The sequence below is a fragment of the Cyanistes caeruleus genome, chromosome 4 (genome assembly GCF_971803275.1).
Source record: "Cyanistes caeruleus chromosome 4, bCyaCae1.hap1.1, whole genome shotgun sequence".
NCBI classification, from domain to species: domain Eukaryota; kingdom Metazoa; phylum Chordata; class Aves; order Passeriformes; family Paridae; genus Cyanistes; species Cyanistes caeruleus.
The window spans coordinates 50,379,369-50,402,504 of NC_141704.1; the positions used below are offsets into that span (position 1 = coordinate 50,379,369).

Consider the following 23,136-nt stretch of genomic DNA (forward strand, 5'->3'; position numbering starts at 1 on the left):
CTGCAGGAAGTCTCTACCTCTAGGTAGAGTCTAGTCTCTACCCTAGGAGATGAAAGGAAACTCCTTTCTGTGATGGCTGACATGCAGATTTGAATAGTCAGCTTTTTTTTCCTTAAAAGGTAAATTTAAAATGTTTTCTTAGCATGATAGACATTAAGAAAATTCTGACTTACAAAATGTCATATCTATCCATGCAAGGGAGAAACTACTCATAGTTTAGGATTTCCTTATTTCTTCAGCTCATAGTGAATTAAAACTGCTCAGTTCTACACCAGTTTCTTACTATGTATCTTCTCTGTGTGGTTTTTTTTTTAACCTTATTTTGCCAATGAGAATTGGAACATCTGAAGAACTGCATTATTATCTTTAAGTAACAGCTCAACATTTTCTTTGGATTGTCTCTTCTACCCTCTTTTATGTCACTTACACTTGTGTGAATTATGGCCATCAGCATATTTTAGAAGGACGTCCAAAAGTCCTTTAAAGTCTGCTTTGCATCCAGTTCAGACAGAGAACAAGAGAATAGTCCATTTTCATACAAGTACATGACCAGATCCCTATAAATTTGTAGTCACGACAGGTTGTGTGTAGAAGAGATTTTTAAGAAAGGATTTAAAGGGTAGTACTGAGATGACTCATGTAAGTTCAGGGAGACCTTTACCCAAGTGAGAAAGGTACTGCGGAAAAAGGATTTTGCCTGAAAATGTGTCCTCAGTGCTATGTAGAATGTCCAGCCCTGACTCCTCTGCCCAGTCAAGCTTCCATTAATATGAGTGTGAATTTATATAACTTGGTATAACGCAATAATGTGAACTCATATAGTCTTTTAACAGGTACTGAAAAGAGTTCCTGATTTGCTTAACAGCTCCTATAACTTAAAGTGCAGCCAGTTAGTGCTTGGCCAGAGAAATATATGTGTGATATACAGAACACATATAAGCTGCCAGCATGCCTCTTCTGGGGAGTCTTGCCTGACAGGCTTGTGCCTCCCCAAGAAAGTTGTAGAGAGGACTCCTATTAACACTCCTCAAATGCCCACTGTCATCCTGTCCAGGAGCTTTCTGTTTGAGCTCCACTCTGTTCCAAGGATCCAAACACATTGCTTCAGTTGTTCATGTAATAAAATTGCAACATGGGTCTTCTCTTGTACTATATAGACACTATCTTTTTATCACTCCTAAAATGTAGGATCTCATGTCTGCTTACAAGGACATGTAGTGATAGGACAAGGGGGATTGATTTTAAGAGGAAAGAAAGTAGATTGGATGTTACAAATAAATTCTTTATTGTGAGGCTGGTGAGACACTGGAACAGGTTTCCCAGAGAAGCTCTGGATGTCAATCCCTGGAACTGTTCCAAGTCAGGTTGGATGAAACTTTGAGTAGCCTGGTCAAATGGAAGGTGTCCCTGCCTGTGGCAGGGAGGTTGGAACTAGGTGATGTTAAAGTCCCTTCCAACCTTTACCTTTCTTGTGTTTATATGATCTCAAAGCCACAGTTTCTTTCATTAGTATCATTTTTTGAGTTTTTGCTTCCCAGCTGCTAGATATAATGCATATTTCAATGAGTTTGAATTAGTCTACATCATAGACTATGAGAAGGTTTTTAATAGGGGGGCAGTTGGGTTGCATGCAATGGATCAATTTTTTTTAAACTGAGGGTGACTTTGTTAGCAGCTTTCTTTGATGGCAGATATAATTTTTGTTAGGCAATGATTGTCTAGCTGCTGTATTGTTCTACATGTATTATTCTGTTAATAAACCACATGTTGCTGTTGCTGGGCTCAGGAGCTGTTGATTAGCACTCAGCAAGTGAAAGACCTTTTTGAGGGCTTGGGGGTGAACTTTAGTTCAAAATTTTTGTAAGCTTTTTTTGCTTATACAACCTTTTTGCCAGGTCAAAAGTGTACAAGGGAGATTATGGGAAGCTGACATTTATATTGTTTATGGAAGGATGAAAGCTAGTTTTAAACAAATATCACTCCAGCCTCTGTGTGGGAATATATTGCCTATGCAGACACATTAGGTGCATGGGGCAAGAATTTCATTTCACTACATCAGAAGCAGTGAATTCCTACCTTGTCATTGCAATTTTTCATGTGTTTTCAAGTTTCTCTATTTCCAATATCTAAGTAAACTCATCTCTTCAACCTATTGCCACAAGCTGCCAAAGAAAGCAGCAAACCTCAGCTGAGATTCACACCTAATGAAAACATAAAAGGTAAGAGTTAATAGGCACAGCTGTTGAAATGGGTCCTTTGCACAGGGGCTTTGCATGTTTTAGAGCAAGCTGAGACAATGACATGAAATTGCTTTTATCTTTGTGGTCTATCTTGTCTTTAGTCACTGAGGAGTTCTCCAGGAAAAGATAGTTTGTGGGAGAATACAACTTCAGTAGGCCTTTTGAACCTCCAATACCTCCTGAGTCTTCCCAGCTAGTGAACTGTAAAAAAATTCCTACATTTTCTGATCAGGCTTTAGACTGGTCTAAATTACTTATCATAGCAGTGCACACAGGACACCCAAATATCAATGTATTTGATATGATTAAAAATTTGAAAATGAGTATACTTGTCTATAAGCATACATTAATGATTTTAACAGATTAATTTACTTTGTGTTTCTGCCTATTCTGTATTTGGTTTCTGTAGCATCTCCTGAAATTTTGCTTGGTCACCCTGGCGATATATAAAATTAAAACTTAAGGCTTCTTACACACAGATATTCAAATGTCCTTCCTTAAAGTAACTTTTTCTGGGTATGCCTATGCTTACATTACTGCACACAGGGTTACTTTTAACTAATTAAAAGTTGTGGTTTGTTTACCACAGGATGCCAAAGCTGTTGCAGGGCTGGGCTACCTGTGTGTTAGCAAATAGCCTGTGTGGTATTGCCATAGCTGGTCTGCTCCTCATACCACAGGATATGTGCCCTTAGCAGAGCAGAGTTACATTTCACCATCAGCAACAGGGAGAGGGGATATCACCTCACATAGATACCTGTTAAATTGTTTTTTGATAACAAGCATAGCTTGGAAGGAGAATCACAAAGCAGGGGAAATGCTTCTTAAACAGCTCAAGTGTTGCTCCTGCCTTAGGATAAAGTAATGTACATGTGGGCTTGAATATGGTAAGCTACCGAATGCATTTGCTGTCATAATTATGTTGTGGTAAGATGAAAGGACTCATCTAGCAGGAGAACAGTGAAGCCTTGTTTTCTTCCTTAATCATTCTAAAAAAGATGGGGCTTTCTGATGCCCTGTGTGTGCTACATTTTTATCCAGTAATTTTTTTTCCATTACTGGAATAGAAAGTATGGACACATCAACCAGATAATAGTCACAGTTAATGAGAAGTACTAATGAATTAGTAGAACTACTAAATTAAAGAAAAAAAAACAAAAGGAAAACCAAGCAACCAAAAAACCAAAAGGAAAACCCCAGTCTCTTTGCAAGAATAAGGTTCTGTAAGTTTTGAACAGAGCAGGGTTAGGCAAATGTTAAGAATTTTTTTTTGAAAATATTATCTGGAAGTTTTGTTCCATCCTGCATATGCAAATATTTAGCAGAACATCTACCCAGTAGCAGTATGGACAGTTGATAACAGCAACACAAATTCTGTTGTTCACAACACAGTTTGCCTTCCATTTACAATATTTTATTAGGATAAAATTCCCTCTTAGGCCATGTCGTTCCTGCCCCCTCCCCCCAAAAGCTAACTAAATAATACTTCAACATGTTTTGCTGATATTTGTAAAACTAAAAAAAAAGCCACCATAAACAAATAAACACCAGATAACAATTATTTTTGTAATAGATCTTTATTACTAATACATTTACAGGAGTGATTCAACATAATACCGTGCTCAGGGGACTTGGGTATATGGGTGTTAGCAGAGAGAAAGTAGTTACCCTTTTACCCTTACACTGTTCAACTCAATAAAATGAAATTAGAGTTGTAGGAGGATAACAGGATTATTGTAGAGTCATCATTTCCTGCAGCATTTATCCTTTAAATTTGACCTTTGCAGGAGTTCATTATGCCAAAATTGATAGATCATGCTCATAGGAAAAAGTCAGCTGAAACACCCGAGAGCTATTGAGCTAACTAAATAAACAACTCGAGACAGTGAATGTATAGATGTAAAATAGGTTTGTGTGTGTCTGCATATATATGTGTGTGTGTGTATGTGTGTGTGTGTATAGGTGCTGCAAGACCTGTTCCAGGAACTTCCTTTTAATTATCATTTGTGAATATAAACAGAAATTTAGTTATTATGGAAACTAGCACAGTGCTTAAAAAAGATAGCAGGAGATGACAGAAATATGACAACCAATGTAAAGACATATGACCAAATCTTCATAACAGTGAAAAAACCCAGATATTTCCCTTATTTTTTCTTTCCCTCTATTCCTGTTCTAGATAATTGATGAGATGAATGCCTCAGGAGCTAAGGAAGACTGATGTGAACCTTCAGGGGGACGGAAATACTGTAGAAAAGCAATTCTCTAATCAGTCCTAAGGGAGCTGCTCCCAGGCCTTCAAGAAGTGCCAAGCCTGATCTCAACTTTGGATTTGCTTCTGAAGAATTACAGAATATCAATGAAGCAAGTGCCTTCCAGCAGTTGTAATATACCAATCTTTAAAAACCAATTGTCACTGCATTAGTCACTGCATCAAAGATGGGATTAAAGCCCAAATCAACTTTGCTATGCCCATCCTAAGACACTTCAGCTCTCTGGAGAAATAATGACTACGTCTATCCTCTGGATTCCATCTTCTGTAAACAAGCATATCGCTGCCCAATTTATTGTAACTGAGCCAGACTGTTCACTTTAATGATTAGATGTTTTTATCTCCTAGCTGTTTTGTGGTATCTAACAGCCTATCTGAGATACCAACTTCTTGAGAGTTCTGTGACCTCTTTAATAGACTCATTCTCTATAGAGATCCTTAATAATTTTTTTAATGTAGTTTCTTGTTCCCTATCTTTCATTTCTAAGGTTGAAATGACAATGTCAAACTTTAGCATAATCCATCAATTTACATTAAAGGGTTGGTAGAAAGCTGTCAGCCAAACAAAGACCTTCAAACCTTTAAAGAGTTTACAAGTTTCGTGATCAAAATGTATATTACTGCCTCTCTGCCATCCCACCCTTCAAGTTAAGAACACAATCCATGCTGGTCCTATAAAATGATGGTGCTGCAAACATCCCTAACTCATTGAAGTGTTATGGATGCCTTGGAACAGTTTTGTTTTTGTTCCCTAGCATCACAAGAAAAGAGAATATAACACATAAACTGCAGTGGCAATGTGCTGATCAGAGCTTCCTGTGCAGAGAGAGGAGAGACAGAACACACTGAGTCCACTCACTCTCCTGTCTGTTGCTATGTGGGGCACTGAGCAGTTAATCCTATGACTTGTTTGGTTTCAGCCTCTTTTAATATTTGCTGGTGAACTATAAAATTGATTAATGCTCATTCCTTGTAAAAACTATTATCCTTTCACTTTTTTGCAGATGAGTAACTTTTTTAAACCCGCAATATACTGATTCATTATGTACTAACTACAGCGTAGCTCATACCTCCTTAAAGAAGTTTTGAAAGATTTAATGGATGTCTGAGTCTGATTTTTAGAATGTAGTATTAATCTGTTTAACAGTTTTTTATTTTCTAATCAGTACACATCCATAATATAACAAATTAAGGATCCCATGCTAATTCCTAGAGAACAGGTATTTCAGATTCTTATCTGCCTGGATCAGGGTAACTCTCATGAAAATGAGATTGTGAATTTATATCTCTAATGATTTCTCTTTTGTTTTAAAACTTGTTTGAAACTTGCAAATTTCACATATTAAAATTATCTGGGTTAAAACTAGTTCTGATAAGCATCTTTGCAGACTTGGTTATAAAATGTAGATTAAATCTCTTGCAGCAAGCTTTAAAGGTCTTTTTGCTGCAAATTCTACGAAGATTCTTTTAATTTCAGGGGGTTTTATCCTTGTTCTGTGATAATATATGTAGTTTAAATTGATTTTGATTAAAATGAAAGATGAGTTTTAATCTAAGATGGCAGAAGACTATAAAATGATGGAGGATAATGAATATTAATTATTACTGAAGATAATAGGACTGCATCTTTGGGCTATATTGTTCTGTATTTTGTACCTCCTCAAATGACAGTGAGTATTTCTGATGAGGATGCTATTCTGCTTCCTTCATTGCTGGAAAGTCTGTATATATTAATTTTGGGTGAACACAGTTTAACAATATAAGAAGAAAATGTGAGCAATTGTATTTTAGATACACGCTTAGCTCCCCATATATTCATCATAAAGGAAGAACTATCATGACTTCAGGTATTGTTTCTTCATTATGCCAGAACACAATCCTGCTGATTTCTTATGCATTGTAGCACTTTGAAATACTACCAGCCAAAAGTAATATTCATAGAGCAATATTGCAATATTGCACTCACTGAAATTCTATGAGTTAACCTGTGGATCAGTGACAATACAGATCACTGAAAAACTGTCAGAACTATCCAAACCAACAGAACACTTAAATAAAGTGATATTTGAAAAGTCTTTTATTCTCCTACATTTGGAAAGAAGTCCTACTGACTTTCTTCTCTTGTTTTTAGCATGCAAAACGCTTTCTCACATGCATTGTCTTAGCCAGAATGGCAGAGGTGGCTGATCACATATATTGGGCTATATTAACAAGAATGCAGTCAAGAATGAGGAATTTATTACTTTAAGTGTACTAGTGCAGAATATCAAAAGCTGCCTTCTGACAATAGAGAGCATTCCTGGATTTAATCAAGTTCAGTAAAGTGAAAGAGGTCTAGGGAATATATGTTTTAAGCATCATCATACTTACAATGAAGACAATCCCCAGCATATTGACTAATAAGATTTTGACTCCTTTGGGGAAGAGTCATCTGCTGCAGCAAATCTGTAGAATGAGAAACTCAGGACTTCAGTTTACATCTCAATGTCTTTTCTTCCAGATGACAACTGTAGAAAACTTCACTTTTGCTTTGAAGTTTTTAATGTACATAGAGCTGAACAGTTTCTATTTTCATAAATGAAGATTAAAAGGCCCATTAGTTACAAGGAATGGGATTACAACTGTCACTATGTTGTCAATGTTGTCATCTTTTCCTGTTTTACATGTCTGTATAACTACAGAAGCTATGCTTTTTACATAGACAATTCAAAAACAGCTAGGTATTAACTTCTACCTTCTTTATTGACTGGTAGCTGTTAATCTTTCTATGGTGTTTGTAATTATTTATTGTCTTCTTGTTTATTACTTTGCCTTAAGGAATACAACCATCATCCTTTGGGAATGGAAAGAATAAATCATTAGAGAGAAAGTTAGTGATCAGTGTTATCTGCTATAGACAAGCCCTAGCAAAGATGGTTTTTTATGTTTCAGTGTGCCGGGCTATTTTACACAGCTGATAGAAAGAGGAAGGACAAGTTGATGTCCAAGCCGTGTCCAGGTTAAAGCAAACTGCTGAGACTTTTTGTATGACAATACCTTTTACCTGAAAAGAGCAGTATTTTTAGCAAAACAGAGTTGTGCTTACTTTTTTTTAATTTTTTTTTTTCTTTTTATTGCAGATTTGTTTGTTTGCTTTGTGTTTGGTTTGTTTGTCTGATTTTTTTTTTTTTTCCCATCTGTGTGGAGTGCTGTGCTGCTCTCTTGCCTGTGATTTATACAATTCTGTTTTTATTCCACCTCTGTGTTGAAATAAATTACTTCCCTGAAATTTCTGTTTGTGGAATCACTCTAGCCTCTGTGAGCTAGTTTTCCATGAGAATCATTATTTCTGCTCAGGGTAGAAACCCAGACTCTCTCTATAGTCTGGGGTTATATAATTAAGACCTCTGAAGGCAATTAATCCTGTGCTTAGCTTATAGATATTTTGTGTGTGACAAGGGCTTTCAGCAGCTGCCTCTCCCACTCCCCCTCCCTCTCCCTGTCTGCAAGGAGGGCCTGGATGGCTGATTTAGCCTAGCCACAGAAATGCAGGTAAATGGGATCCTCTCCAGGTGCTCCCACTGCTTCTAGGAAATGAGATGTCCTTCAGAAGGTTGGATCCACCACCAAAGTTAAAGAATGAGAGAACCTGAACCTAAACTAAAGCCTGAGCTAATCTCATCACGTGACAATCAACCTGTCATGGTCTGGGCATCCCAAAGTGCCCTCTTCCCAGTGTACTCTGGCATCAAATTTCAGAAACATCTATGTGGCAATTACTAGCCCAGGGATATTTACAAAAGGTAACTTTCTTGTTCTGTGACTTTAAGGAGTTAGTAGGTCAGTCTCTTCTCCCAGCTTTGCTTTGCTTCCACCCCTGCATGTTTCTGTGATATTTCTTAGGATCAATGGGTTCTTTTGTTTGAAGGAGCTCATGGACTGCAAATTTGTCCTTTTGGGGCTACAGCAAAAGCTCAGCATCTAATCCTATGTAGTTCTTTTTAATGTTTCTGTTTTGACTTTGTTGCTACTTTATTATTTCAAATAAGATTTTCTTTTTCAAAAGTAGTAAAATAGGCCATTTGATGCCACCTACAATCTCAGAAGTAGTCTTAGCAGTACTCCCTTAAGCAAGGGGTGCTTCACAGCTTCTCTTTTCTACTACCAAAATTATTTTCAAAACACAACCAGCTCACCTGATTGCCTTACGTTGACAGCAATTTTCACTTAATTTGTTTGCAGTCATGGAAATTAGTGTAGCCCTAGGAGGACTTATTCAGCAACATTTATTAGAATGCTTTGCTGTGGAATAAACTGCAGTCCTTCCAGTTTTGTAGCATTGTAGACAAGTGTGAGCATTCTTGTACTGAGAATGCTGCTAGGAATACTAATAGGAGAATCCCAGTTCTGATGCTCATCTTATCTGAAATTTTTTGTAAGCTGTCCCTAATGTCTGTAAGGTACAGATGCTTGCAGTTTCTATTTTATCTGTGCTTGATGTTTTACTGATGTGTAGCAAGACAACTCTCAGACCTTTCCAAGAGCTTGTTGCAATTAAAAGGATATACCTTTAGGTGATTGATGTAGCTTCCTGCAGAGAAATACAATCCTGCTTCTGGAATATCCTTGGACATGATAGCTTTTTAAGTTTTTTTTAAGTTCAATGGCAGAAAAATATTTATTTAGTAATCCAGACAAATCCAGAAAACACAGACAGTTTTTGCTGCTTCTTTGATTACTTTATTATTTTTATTTTTCATATTGAATATCTTTCTATTTGTCTTTGAATGTGCAGGGGAGTTTTTAGTTTGAAGATTTGCAGAAAAAGCTCTAATTCTTGGAAGAACTGAAGCTTGAGTATTTAGTCTTAGGACAAACAAGGGAGAAGATTGAAGGTCAGGTGTCTGGGCTACCAAGCAAAACCATTTGTCTAAATCTCCTTCATCAGTAACAGACTGGAAAAAGATGTTTAACATCCTTCTCACTTTTTTGTTTATGAGTAAATTTTTGTACTGAAACATTACAAACTTTCCTTAGGCTAAAGATTTTATTATTGAGGAACTGATGATCTTCATGTAATTCATATTCCCATATTTATTAATTTGATTAGTTATTTTACTAAAAATCTGCATGGTCACATCTTAAACCACTCAGTAATCTTAGCAGTTCCTCCTGGGAATTCTCAGGGTTTTGTTGCTTTGAAATTAAGTCTCTCAGAGCTTAAATATTTATAGTAAAAGAGAGGCAATTTCTACAGTACCTCCTGTCTATCAGAATGATTTGTGTTACTAATGCCCTTGGACATTCTGGAGAATAACCCTTAAGAGACTCTCTTGTTGGACCCAACAAGTGTGCCTGCAAAACCACACAACCACCAGGCACTTTTTTAGTTAATAGAGAGAAATGGTTTTATAGAGAAATTCAGAGTTGAAGCCTAATTTTAGAAGTTTACGTTCACTCTTTGCATGTGTCTTTCCCTTCCTGAATAAAAGACTCTGCAGAGACCAGTCTTGCCAGACAAAACCAATTGAGGGGATAACCTCATGAGGCTAGTAAATTGCATAGGTATTTTTATACATTTTAGGGAATGTCTTTTCCCTTCTATTTGAAATTTATCTGTCATGATCATAAGGCATTTATTTTAGGACTGCTGTGTATAAATGTTTGGAAGCTGTTTTTTTACTATTTGTATGACACTGAAAGAATATTAAACTGATTTCAGTCGTGCCTTGGAATTTCTCTATTTGCCAATGATTTAGACTTATAGTAAAAATTTGTCTAAAAAAATTTAGTTTTAATCAATATTTTCATCCCTGTGCTAAAAGGTAAGGCTACAAATTTGAAATTGATTTTTTTTTTCCTTAGTATTATGTGAGGCTGTATAGTGTGCTAGAGTGCTGGAGAGACAATCTGTATTTGGTTTTTGTTGGTTTGTTTGCATTTGGTGGGGGATTTTTCTTGGGGTTTTTTTGATGTTTGTTAATTTTTTGTTTTCTTTTTAGAAAACAGTGTTCTGTTGTTTAAAGCTAAAGAAAAAAAACAGTGTATGGAGAAATGTTTGGTTTTGCTCTTCTTTCTAAGCAAAAGAATTCAGATCATGGTAAACTTAAACAGAAACAAACTTCCAAAATGGCAGAAAAATATAGGAATGAGATTAAATAATGTTATATACCTGTTCTAAAAAGCCCAAACTTTGCATTTATGACATTATTAATACTTATATTTCTTCTATTATTGATATATGTATTTCTTAAGAGGTAAAGATTACCCTCAGTTGATATGGTTTCTTTCTAAGCACTGAGAATGTGAATAATATTTTCAGATTCCAAAGTTTGCTCTTACTTTTCCATGCCAGTTCGGTTAGCATTTTTCTTTTTCCACAGAAACTGGAGTCATATGCTTGGGCTTATTCCCACTGAGCATCAGTTTTCTTTCATTTTTTAATGGGCTCCGAGTTATTTTAACCTCAGTGAAGGAAAAAAAATAATATGCAACTGTCTTCCACATTTTTATTAAAATGATTTAATTACAGTTCCTTTCATCATTGAATTCTCATTTGCAAACACATCTGAAATATGTATTATTCTATAAATATGCCTTCTTTAATTATTAATATGTAGGTGATTGACATATTTGCAGTGTATTTAAACTCTGATTTATTATGGTAGCACAGGTAAAGTAATACCATTAGCTTCAGTATTTTCACAATATTTCAGGTATTTAGTTATTTTTTAGGATCAGCTTTTGCAATTCATTGCAATCTCTTGCAATCTCTTGCAATCCAATCTCCAGTGAGCCAAGTAACAGTAGACCTGCTGGACATCTGATTACTAGCTAAAAAAGGAAGAAAACAGCAATAAGAGGAGCAATGAAAATGTTGCAAACTGGTGACTACTGCTTTTTTTCATTTCTACTGTATAGCATATAGCAGTTTTGTATATCAAAAATAGGATAACTTAAGTCTCAGACGTGCTGAAATTTCCTGTACTGAACCACTCAGTCTGTTATAAGAGCACAGCTCACATTTATACTTTCCCTTATCCATCCTTTCAGTGCCAGGTAGCAGCTATGATGGTTCATAGCAAGGGCATTCAGTTAAAAATTGCTTCATTAAATGGAGGAACTTAACCATGACCTAGCTCAGGGAAGTGGATGAGGTGATATCTGTGAGAGAAGAGGAAATAAAAGGGACTTCATTTTTTATGCACACCCACCAGGTCCACACCAGGGTCCTAGTCCAGGACCACCCAGAATTGTGTTTGTGTTTCACAGCTGGATGCTCAGCCTAGTCCCGGGGTAAAAAGGAAGAATCATCTTTCTGGTGGGTTTGGTGAACTATCTACTTTGTATCACTGTCAGTAAGGACTGTTACAGCTGTGGAATGCAGCAACTAATGTCAAATTGAAAATAAAAGGGATGTCTCATTGAGACTTTGCAAGTGAGCCACATAATGCAGAAAGAGAGCTTTGTTCCATCTTGCTCCTAAAAACTCTTTCTCAGTCTTCTTTTGTGCTCTGTGGTATCTGATTGCTCCCTGTTGTGTCACTTGAGAACAGCCACACTCAGTAAGCTGATTTCCAAGCCAAAACAAATCCTCTACAAGCCTTCATAAGAACAGCTCACTAATTTCCCTGTCAGGTAAACAGCACAAAACAGATGTGCTTATGACACTTGATTTTAAGTTTAATGTTGCTGGCTTCCATCAATTAGCATGACTGCAGTAGCAATACAGACACAGTGGAGAAGAATGGGAGCAGAGAGGACTTTCCTTATCTGATGTGATTTTAAATTTGGTTTCATATTCACAGAAGAGAAGGAACGTAGTTGTAAATTTAAGATATTCCTTAGATCCCCTCTCAGTTGCCTTGTGCAAGTCATGCCTTTCCTCCAAAATGTTACAGAAAATTAAGCAGAGGAGAATTCTAGATTTTATTTTTATAATCTCTGTTAATTTGAGGTGCGCTCAATAAGATTAAGGTTTGAGAGAACATATTTTCAGAGATTACATCTTGGGTAAGAAAGTGCAGTAACATTAATACTCCTAGTAAGTGGAGTGCAAGGCCTTGCATTCCTTTTTTTATCTTTGCATGGTGTATAATTTATAATGATTGTTATGCTCTTTCTATTGTTGTATAATATTGTTCTTTATGATATTTGGGTACCAGCTTGGCTCCAGGCAGTGGCTACAATTGAGTAAGTTTGTGTTTATATAGTTTAAGAGGGAAAATAAAATTTGACTTAGTGCTTTGTTTCAAGTATGTAGAATAAAAATGTTACTTCAGATAAAATGATTGGAATAAGAAATAAGTTAGGTTGACAGACTTATGTCTTAATAGCTCTCAAATGTGGTTTTATTGCCCTGAGTTTTTCTCATCTGTACATTGTGAAATTTATTTATATTTATATACCATATTTTGCCATGTAATGCAATTTGCAATGTAAAATAATAGTAATATTTCTTGGGTTGCCTTGCTAATAATTTTGATATCCATGATCAAAAGTAATTACCAAGTTCATTGTGGTTGAAAAATAAACAGTCACAACTTTCTCCATAAAAGGCATAAAAAATAATTTTTTCTTCTAAACCACACTGTTAAAACAATTGTACTACCCAGTCAAAGTCAAACTTGTTCTCTAGAATTTGTGTACAGTGTGAGTTCATATATTCTATATTATTCTCTTAAACAAAAAAAAAATTTACTGCCTATTTGACAAATTCACAGTCTGAATTAAATGTGAAACTTTAATGATCAATTTCTTTTTTCCCATAGTATCACAGTACCATTTAGGTTGAAAAAGGTCTCCAAGACATTTGGGTCCAACCTGTGACCACCTTGTCAAGTAGACCAGAGCACTAAGTGACACATCCAGCCCTTCCCTGAACAACTCCAGGGATGGTGACTCCACCACCTCCCTGGGAATCCTGGGAAGTTAGTGCCTGACGATCTTTCCTGTGGAGAAAATCTTTCTGGACAAAAGAAAAAAAATAGAAAAATCTTCCTTTGTTATTTGCAATGATGGAATTTTTTTGGTATGTATTTGTACACATTTGTAATGGTATCTGTATGTACTTGGAAGGCAGGAACTGGGCAATCATTATGTGGAGGAAACAATAGTTAAAGAACATATAATGGTTTTCAGCTTTGAGTTGAAATTTTGGTGTCACCCCAGGCAAGTTAGCCTTTGAAAACCATCTTTATTTTCATATCTTCCAGTTTCCCAAAAAGAAAGTAAAAATATTGTGAGAAAAAATCCATTTAAGTGGAGTGTTCAAATGCTGCCATTGTGGGAGACCTCAGCTCCATGAGGAGTACTGTGTGTGCTCACTGTTGCAGCATCTCAGTGTCTGATGCATACAAATCAGTGAAACCTGAACTCACCTTTTACTCTCAACTTTTGTGCTCCTGTGGGAGATCCATTGTGTGATAGTCCTAGGGTAGGACACTTTACAACCATCAACCTGTTAAAGCATCAGAAGTAGGGGACTTAGAACAAATTTTTCTAGTTTATAGTATATCTGTAAAGCTGCACAGTTGAAGCAGCTCTGCTATTTGTCCCTTAACCTTGTTCTATATTGAAAGTAAGACTGGGAAAAATGGGTCTGTCTGTATGTAAATATAATGACAATGAAAAAGCTGTAGCTGATTGTCTTGTTATGCAGAGGCTCAGAATTATGCATCATGGATGAAGCACTCAGCTGGGCACCTTCCTTAGAGCTATTTAGGCAGATTAAGCAAAGTCTAGTAGAGTGCAGTCATCTGTGCTGCTGAGCTTTGAGAATGCTTTCTAGATCAGATCAAAACTCTTGAATCAAAGGGAGAATGAAATGGATTTCATTCTGATTTGTAAACTGCTCAGGAAATCTCCAGTTAAGTATTCCAAGTCTGCTTTGCAATATATTCCTGTAAATCTGCCTCCTGTTAGTGGCGTTTGGTACATCAATAGGGTAATTCATAACAATATTTTTAATGTTAAGGCTGAGCAAGTTGGGTTCCTCCAGGTATGAGACATGAATGAATTATACTATTGACTTGCCCTTTATTTTCTATCTTTATTTTTCAACCTGTTCCCTAAAACTCTGAAGAACACTTTTTCTAAATGAAACTGAAATTTTGACATGTAAACATAAAAACGGGAGTTTACCAAATACTGTGGAGTTAGGGATGAATTTCTGAGAGTGGGAAGTGTTATAATCATGAATAGTTAGATTTCATGGTGGAATCATCTTCAGGATTTGAAAATCTGTTTCTAGTAGACATAGAAGAAAAAGGAAGATTTCTCCCTGCGATCTCCAGGGTTTTGGTTACATTTTATGTCATTGTTTTTCATCCTTGACTTACTGAATCTGTAGATGCTTTAGGAAAATTATCAGTGAAAAAAACCTATAGAAGTATATAAACTTATCCTAGTCTAATATAAAAAATATGGGTCTATTTGTCAATGTAGATTCTGTAGTTGTATATCTCTAGAAGTGCATTTAGATGCCATCTGTGATTCTAGTGTCACATTTTCTGAGAAACAGTAAGGAGTTAAAAAAAAAAGAAATTATTGCTGCTAATGCCATGGATATAGTTTTAAATATTTTCAGGAACTAGATAAAAATGCCACTTACATTCATATGCATTTTACCAAGCTCATGCTGTAGTATTTTTCTACTTTATGTTTATATTTTTAATAATACAGAGCCTGTATATACAATATTTTTGTGACTTGATTTACTTCTTTCAGTGGATACCTGGCTAATTTATGCTAGTGTGAAATGTGAAGGTTCATGTTTAGGAAAGAGGAATTTGCTGTTATTCACCCATTGACACAAAATAGGTAGCTGCTTACTTATGATGTTTAATGATAATATATTTGAAGAATTTTTTTACTTTTTTGTCATCATATCTGTCTTTGATTTAATTTTGTAAAGGCTGTTAATGCCATACAGAGGATTCAAAGCTGGATGGGAATAAGATTAAATGAGGGTTACTGTTTGACCATAGTTTAACTATACACAGTAATATTTTTCTACATTGCATTACAGTTTTTGTAGAACTGTTATTTTGGTACAACTGCTGGAGATACAGAAAAGCTGTCCAATTAATTGTATTTTCTTTTCAGATTTATAATAAAATATAAGTAAATTAATAGAGGTGCACTTAAAAGTATTTCTCATATGATTTTAGGATTACATCCCACAAATTATAATGTGAAATACAGACTGCTGGTACCCAGCTCCTTTGGGTTTCCATTTCATTTGCATATTTTAACACTGATAATATATTACTAAGTTAAAAAATAGAAATTTCAATATTTACTAGATTCAAAATTCCTTCAGTTCTAGAATGCACAAAGATGTTTCTTGAAGTTTTGAGCTATATAATCTTAGTCTCTTGAATATGAATTTTGTATGCTTTTTTTTACCTTTTACTTTCCATGTAACACTTAAGAATAACAGGATTAAAAAAATGAAATTAAGGGATGTTTTCAACATCTTTCTGTACTTCCCCTCTCCCTCCCTTGCTAGACTTGCATATTAAATTAATTTGGTCTTTCTGTTTCATATCTCAGTGGGCAGAAATAGAAAAAACCCAGAGAAAAAGCACCGTGAGTGTGTTTTGTAAATTTGTTTTGAAGACTTTTGAAGACTTGAAGTGGGGCAAAATTTGATTTTGATACATGAGCACCTAATCTAATATTTTAATGACAGTAGAAATATTCTCATTCATCACAGGAACAGGCACATCTCCTGATGATTTTAATGGGACTTACAGGTCCTTCATACCAAAATTCATACAAAACGCACCATACAAAATACCATCTCTCAGTAAGGATTAAGGTTGTCACCATCATTAGTCATTATAGTTCAGCTTTCACCATATTCCAGTTATTCTAGCAACATTTTCATATTTTCTAATAATTAAGTTGCAATTCTTTGGTGTTTTAAAATGTCTGAACTTTGTTGAGTTTTCTTCTGAAGTGGTTTTTGTTTTTTTTATTTTCCAGATGTAAGTGAATCATAACAGTAAGGCAGAGATGCAATGATTTGACTTTGACTTCATTGTTCTTAGCTGTTCTAATAATTGTATCTCAATAATGTACTGGGCTAAGCCACATTTGGCATTCTCTGTTTTGCTGCAGCTCTCCCACATGCACCAGTGTCAGCTGAACTCAGGAGAACCTTTTCTTCATGTTTTACATGTATAAAACATATTCTGTCTCTACTTCTGCAGATAAAACAGTCAAGAAAACATGTTTCTTATTAGATCATAATTTATGAATCAAATAGTTGCAGACACACTTATATACATTGGTATCCACTATTTGCCATCTTCAGTGGAAGCTGTAGTTCATACAACCTCTAAGGCCAACTCTTCAGCTCTCCTTATCTCTCTGATGAAAAGGACAAGGATTCCTTCCAATCAGGCTCTTAATACAGGGGAATCAGCTTTTCCCTTTGGCTAGGTCACTACTAAAGTAACCCTCCTTCCTCATTAGAGCTTCCTGACAGGTCATCACTTAAGAACTTACAGACCTCATGTGATATCTAGAATAATTTTCTTGGTCTTATTTTTCCTCTAAATTGGCAGTTCTCAATCCTTTTTGAACAAACGTGGCTACCCTACAGTTTCTCTGAGAACTCTTCCTGCCTGCATGATAATATTCCTGTAATATTCACAGTAAAATATTTTGTGAAAGAACTTGTGTGGCATAAACTGCACAAAATAAAGTCATGCTATGGTGTGTGTGCCTTAATACTGAAGGCCTGAAAGGAGAAAGCAACTCTATTTCATGGCATCTTTTTTATCTGAAGTTGCTTGTTTTAAAAAAAGAAATATAACTTCCTAATCCATGGATATAAGACTCCTGAAGTGAAAAAAGTCACATCATCACCATCATAATTATGGCAATGAGCAAAATTATGAAGAAAACATCTAGTGACAATAATTTCCAATTTAAATCCTTGTTGCCTCACACTAAGTTTGAACTGTGGTAAATAGAAATTTAAAAAAAAATGGCTTAATGTTCATGGTTGCATGTATTGAGAGCAATGATTGAGAGTAAATGATTTATGCACTTGTCACTGTGGGGGTGTGAGTAGCTGTGAACTGGGAATGTCAGTCTGAAATGAACTGCAGCATTTTTGCATGCACTTTAATAAACATAAAAATAACAAGAAAATAGGATAGAAAAGTTAGTCCTGGTCAACTGGGGACAAGCCAGTCAACTCTTCTTTCAGTGAAGAGTAAGTGCTATTCAGGATCTGCATATGCAAAAAATGATGCCTGTTCTTGTTTGAGCATGCAACAGAGAAGCCCCAGAAGAGAAGGACAACTAACATTGCAAATTTTGTACAAAATGTGCTGGAGAGGAGCAGAGTATGTGTAAAAGCAACCAGTGAAATAATCAAAATATAATGACCTAAAATCTTATGAAAGCTTTGTTGAGGATTTAATGTTAAGGATCTCACTAGATAAGCTTGCCCTTGACATTGTGGATTGCTGGGATTTCATATAAAAATTTCATGCTTACTTTCCCTATTTCTGCTTCTGCTTGTGACTTAAACACTGCTTTCATTTTGGAAACCCTCTTTCTAATCCTTAGACATAAATTTGCTTCCTTAGGCCATTCGATGCTCAAGTATTAGACTTGTTTCCCAGAACCTACCTAAAAGTGTGAGGAGCTCAATCTATGGGTAACAGATGCTTGCTAGGAAGATGCTTTCCAGGTTTCCAGGCCTTCTCAACGGGGCTGATGGTTGCCTAGCTCTGACAACTCAGCTAAAGTTTTATTTGCTAGATACATCATCGTTCTGAGGTGGACATGGTGGTATACAAAACCATGCCTCCAGGAGATAAACAGCCATGTGTGAGTCTGTAGCCCTGACAAGTGTGTTTCCTGGCAATCTAGATATGATTTACATTTCTTTTTCCCCCCCACAGTATTTATGCATTTAGTATTAAATGGTGTTTGCTATTAAAAAACTAATTTCCACTCTCCTAAATGTGGAAAATATTCCTCACATACATCTGGGCTTCTCTACATCTTTGGACTTGACATGTTTATGTTTTGTTTTGGAAGTGTGAATTTGTTTTATTTCTGCTTTTCAGCTGAAAACTGTGTTTTCCCTGGAGCCTGATGTGCAGCTTACCAAATTGTCTCAAAAGATGCTTTAGACCTGCAGAAGAATTGGATTAATTTTAAAAAGCAGGAATTTAATTTACTTTACATAAGAAAACAACCTAATCAGTACATTACTGCACATTTTCTTCATCATGATAAGTGATATTATGTATTGTTCCTGGCTCCTCAGTTCTATGGGTTTTAAGTGAAACATAGCTGCTGAGTCATAATGACTTCTAAGACAGCTTATGTAATTAGTAACTGTTGGAAGAGTAAAAGAATAAGAACTAAGCAATGTATTTCAGTTAAATACTAAATACTGGAAAAGTGACTGTAGTTCTCAATAATTTTGGAAGAAAAAAAATGGCAATCCATATTTCTGAGTTATTGCTTCAGATGGTCTGGAAGGTATTGTTGCAGCAATTGTCTTATGCCATTTTGTAAATAAAATTTGCAATCTGTTATTGCTGAAATGCTAAAAAATAAATAAATGCAAAGAGTATTTGATGGCAAGTTTTTTTTTGAGATTCATGGTGCATGGTCTGGATACATGTGGACATAAAATACTATGTATTTATCCTGGAATCTTAAGGAAAAAAATTTAAAGAGACTAAATGAACCAGTTCCTGTAAGGAATGGCTTCTTGTGACATTAAAAATATTCCAGAAACTACTTCAAGAACATGAGTTAATTGGAATAAGTTTGATCTGACAGTGAATACTAGACATTTTAAGTAAGTTTCTTGCTGCAAGAGATTCCAGAAGACAGAATCATATACTGTTTAGCCTTCCAGTTATAACATATATATAAAAAAGATTGCATAAAATTGCAGGGGAGGATCATTAGTCTCCTAGAATATAAGAATATTTTAAGTTGTGCGATAAGGAACTTCATGAAACAAGTTTAAGTTTAGACAAACTGCATCTGTATAGGTGATATGTATTATTACAGGAATTTATTGAGCATTCTTCATTAGTTTTTTATAATGTTACCTTTTCAGCACTGTAGAAAGCCATTTTGTCATTAGAAAACTGAGAAGATTAGGAACAAACTTTTCTCATGCTCAGGTAAAAGTGTAATTCAGTCTAAATATTGGACAAAAGTGACATTAGATTGCTCAATCACAGAATACAGTCCTTAAAGAAGTGGCAGTGAATGAGGATCACTCCTGTTCACACACTTGGTGAAGATATGCATATATCCAGTGCTCTGAGCTAGTGGCATAGGGACACTTTGTCAATATTGCTACAGTAAATGTTGAAGTGAAATGACAGAATTTCCTCTTGGGACTCCCATGAGAAGCTGATGTGTAATCATTATTGAGACTCAATTTCTTTCCTGCTCTTAGCTGGAGGGAATGTTAAGCTCAAAGCCAGAAAGGAATCCACAGTCTGACTGAGAGCAGGAGATCTGCATGTAACTTTCAGAATGTGACTTGAATCTGCTTGCAACATGGAAGATGCTGCTCACAGTATTTGTTACAGTCCAATGCATCCATCAATGCATTTTCTGCCTTATGCATTGCTATGACAGATAAATATGATCAAATGTAGGGGTTAGCATCAGGGAAGAGGATCCCAAGACTGAATCCTATCCTGTAAAGACGGGGTTAATGAAGTTCTGAAATAGGAGCAGCGCGATCCGCTAAGAGATCTGACTGAGAAGCAAACTGAAATATGGCAAGTAAAAGAGGACTGACTTGCATATAAAAAGGAGATGATAGTTGGATGGAGAGGAAACTGCTAAAAAAAAATTTTGGAGGAGGTGACCCATTAACTGGGAAGGACTGTGACTAGAGGGAGCTATCTCAGTGGGGAAAGGTTGGCATAATGTGGCCACACAAGACATGCAAGTTATCATCTCTTCAATTGCAAAATCGCAGCTTGTGGCAAACTTTAGGTGGAGCAATTCCAAAGGAGGTAAAAAAAAAATCAGGATTACTTGGTAAGGTGATGTGCTAGAAATGTGGAGAGTGGGATGAATATTAGAGTTAGATGTAATATGGCAGTTTTCAGCTTCCAGGAAAATGAGATGGTCAAAATGTTCTTCCCAAACACACTCTTCTCAAGATGTAGAGCTTTCCTGAGTACAGCACAGTCCCACAATTACCCTGAGATCTCAGACCTGTAATCACATTTCGACAGTCTGTGATTTCCTGATAGAACAACAGCATTGTTTACATTCAGTCATATGAGGCAGTAGTTTACATGGATGGTTAAAATAACCTACATAGTAAGGACCAAGATGGGAGAGGAACAAGATAAATACTAATTTGGAGACAATCCATTTCTAGACTCTGTGGTGTGTCTTTCAGCCCAGGTCTGGGGTACCAAGAAACTGAATATTATTTATAAGCTATGCTAGAGATCCTTTCCATGTAACCTTCTTCTGAAGGCATGGTAAATTTTCATATCCCTGTGCAGACACTGAAAACCTATTGCTCAGCAAATTTCTCTGAACAGTCCTGGAGCTTTGATCAAATCAATCAAGAAAAGACTTCTGTAGGTTTTGGGGTTTTTTTTTTGTTGTGCAAGAAGTCTCAGAGGAAAAGGAATACAAATGGAAAGCATCTTGGCATAAAGAAAAAGCATGTTCTTTTCACCTTTAATGTTCCTTGCAGCTGTTTATGTTTTGAAAGGTGATTCTAGCTCTCAGTAATGCTTTACTGTAGAGAACCATTGAGTGCTAGCCTAGATTAACTGTCCCGAGTCTTGCTCTGTGGCCTTTGTTTGGTGGAATTAAATAAATCACAATACGTCCAGGAATAAATAACAGGGAATTTAACAGGCCAACACAGTCAAATGTTTAATAAAAATATTGATGTTTCTCTTAGAAAATAATCTGAAATAAAGAAAATACTACTGCTTTCAAAGATCAAGAAGGGTTAAAATATATCTGTAGAATGAGTTGATGCTTTTGAACAAGCATCACCAAGATATTTCCATAAAAACAATTCCTCAGTGTGCTCAGTATATAAACTTTTTCAATATTTCAGGAAAATCTTTTGAACTCTGTTTGTCACCAGATGTCCCATCTGCTGTGTACCCCAGCACTTGCTTTTCTGAACATGAGTGGGTATCATGCTTGATACCTGTTCTTGCTTGATACTTGCTCTCAGAAAATACCCATGGGTAATCAATATTTCCACTTGAAGCACTTTGTGTGTGTTCAGCACAGAAAAAAAGATTTTCTTTTTAACACTTCTGATACATCACACTGCTTTAAGAGGATATTTTCAGATGGAGTAAATGTGTCACGTGATGAAACAAAATATATTCTGAAAGGAGCTACCATTGAAGCTTTTCTTGTAGAAACATAAATTTGATTTCAAATAGTCTGTCCTTTCCTCCTGTTGACAGATAGCCCTTGAGATTCAGGTAGTTCTCAGAACATTCAATTAAACAGGGTTCATATTGCTCATCATTAGCTTTCCTCTGTGCTGATTTTCCATTGTGAGCTCATAAATGCTATCATTAGAAGAACCTTTCAAAAGAGGTTACAGTTTTGAAAGCATTTAATTTGCTTTTCCGGGTGGATTATTACTGCTGTCGTGTTATTAACTGGCATAAAGAATCATGCATCGGGTGTGCTTAACATCAAGCTGTTTAAGATTGCTCTTGTTCGAGATGCACTGTGCATAACTGTAACATTCTGTACAGGTAATGCAAACCAAGAAGCAAAAAGCCACAGTAGCTGAAACAATGTATATAAGCTTTTGTATCTCTCCTGATTTCTCAATTTCAGGGCACAGATCTGCTTCCAATTAACGTAATCATAGAATTAAGAGCTTTTTTAAAAAAATCCACCTAAATGGTGAATTTTTGTCAGGCATGGAAAGAAAACTGATTTTCTTCTCTATTTTTCCTTCTCTCTCTCTCTTTTTTTTTTTTTCCTCCTCAGACTTTATTATTTCCAGTTAGTAGACTGAAATGATTGCTTCTATCTCTTGGGTCTAATAAAGCAATTTGGCTCTTTAATGGGCCTTGTTAGGGTTGAAGACCAATGTCTTTCTAGTATTACTTTTTTGCATTATTGGTTCACTACCTGCTGAGTCACCAGCACAGAAACCAGAGGTTAATTTCACTTTCACTAAATGAAGCAGATAATCAGCCATCAGAGGATGGCTCCTGTACTGTAAATAAGTCTTGACAAGCTGAGGGACAGCACTGTGGTTCACTCAGCCCTCTTCACACCATCTGTCCACAAATTAAGACAAAGTAAGGATATTAATTCATTACATTTCAAAAGCTGTACTGACAAACCCACATGGACATTTTTAAATGGCAATGAATAACTAAAACGTTTTATTAGTATTTCATTGAGTCATGTGTTATAGTGGTTAGTTATGAAAACTTCTTTTCCAACAGTGAACTTCTGGAAATTGTCTTGACCAGATGTACCTCTAATGACTGTCAAAACAGATTCATTCCAAAGGATTTTGCTACAGAGTATTTCTTAGGTTGAAAGTGGTATGGCACAAGGACCTGATGGCCAATCTGTTGCTTATACCAGAGATGTTATATGGAGAAAAAGCTT

At 35.8% G+C, this 23,136-nt stretch overlaps 1 long non-coding RNA gene across 1 annotated transcript; it reads left to right on the forward strand.

The window, feature by feature from the left end:
• Positions 1 to 8,071: 8,071 nt before the first annotated feature.
• Positions 8,072 to 19,102, forward strand: LOC147653635 (uncharacterized). The gene is made up of 3 exons (XR_015286242.1): positions 8,072 to 8,294; positions 11,227 to 11,378; positions 13,263 to 19,102. It is a non-coding gene; the product is annotated as an uncharacterized LOC147653635 (long non-coding RNA).
• The last annotated feature ends 4,034 nt before the right edge of the window (positions 19,103 to 23,136 follow it).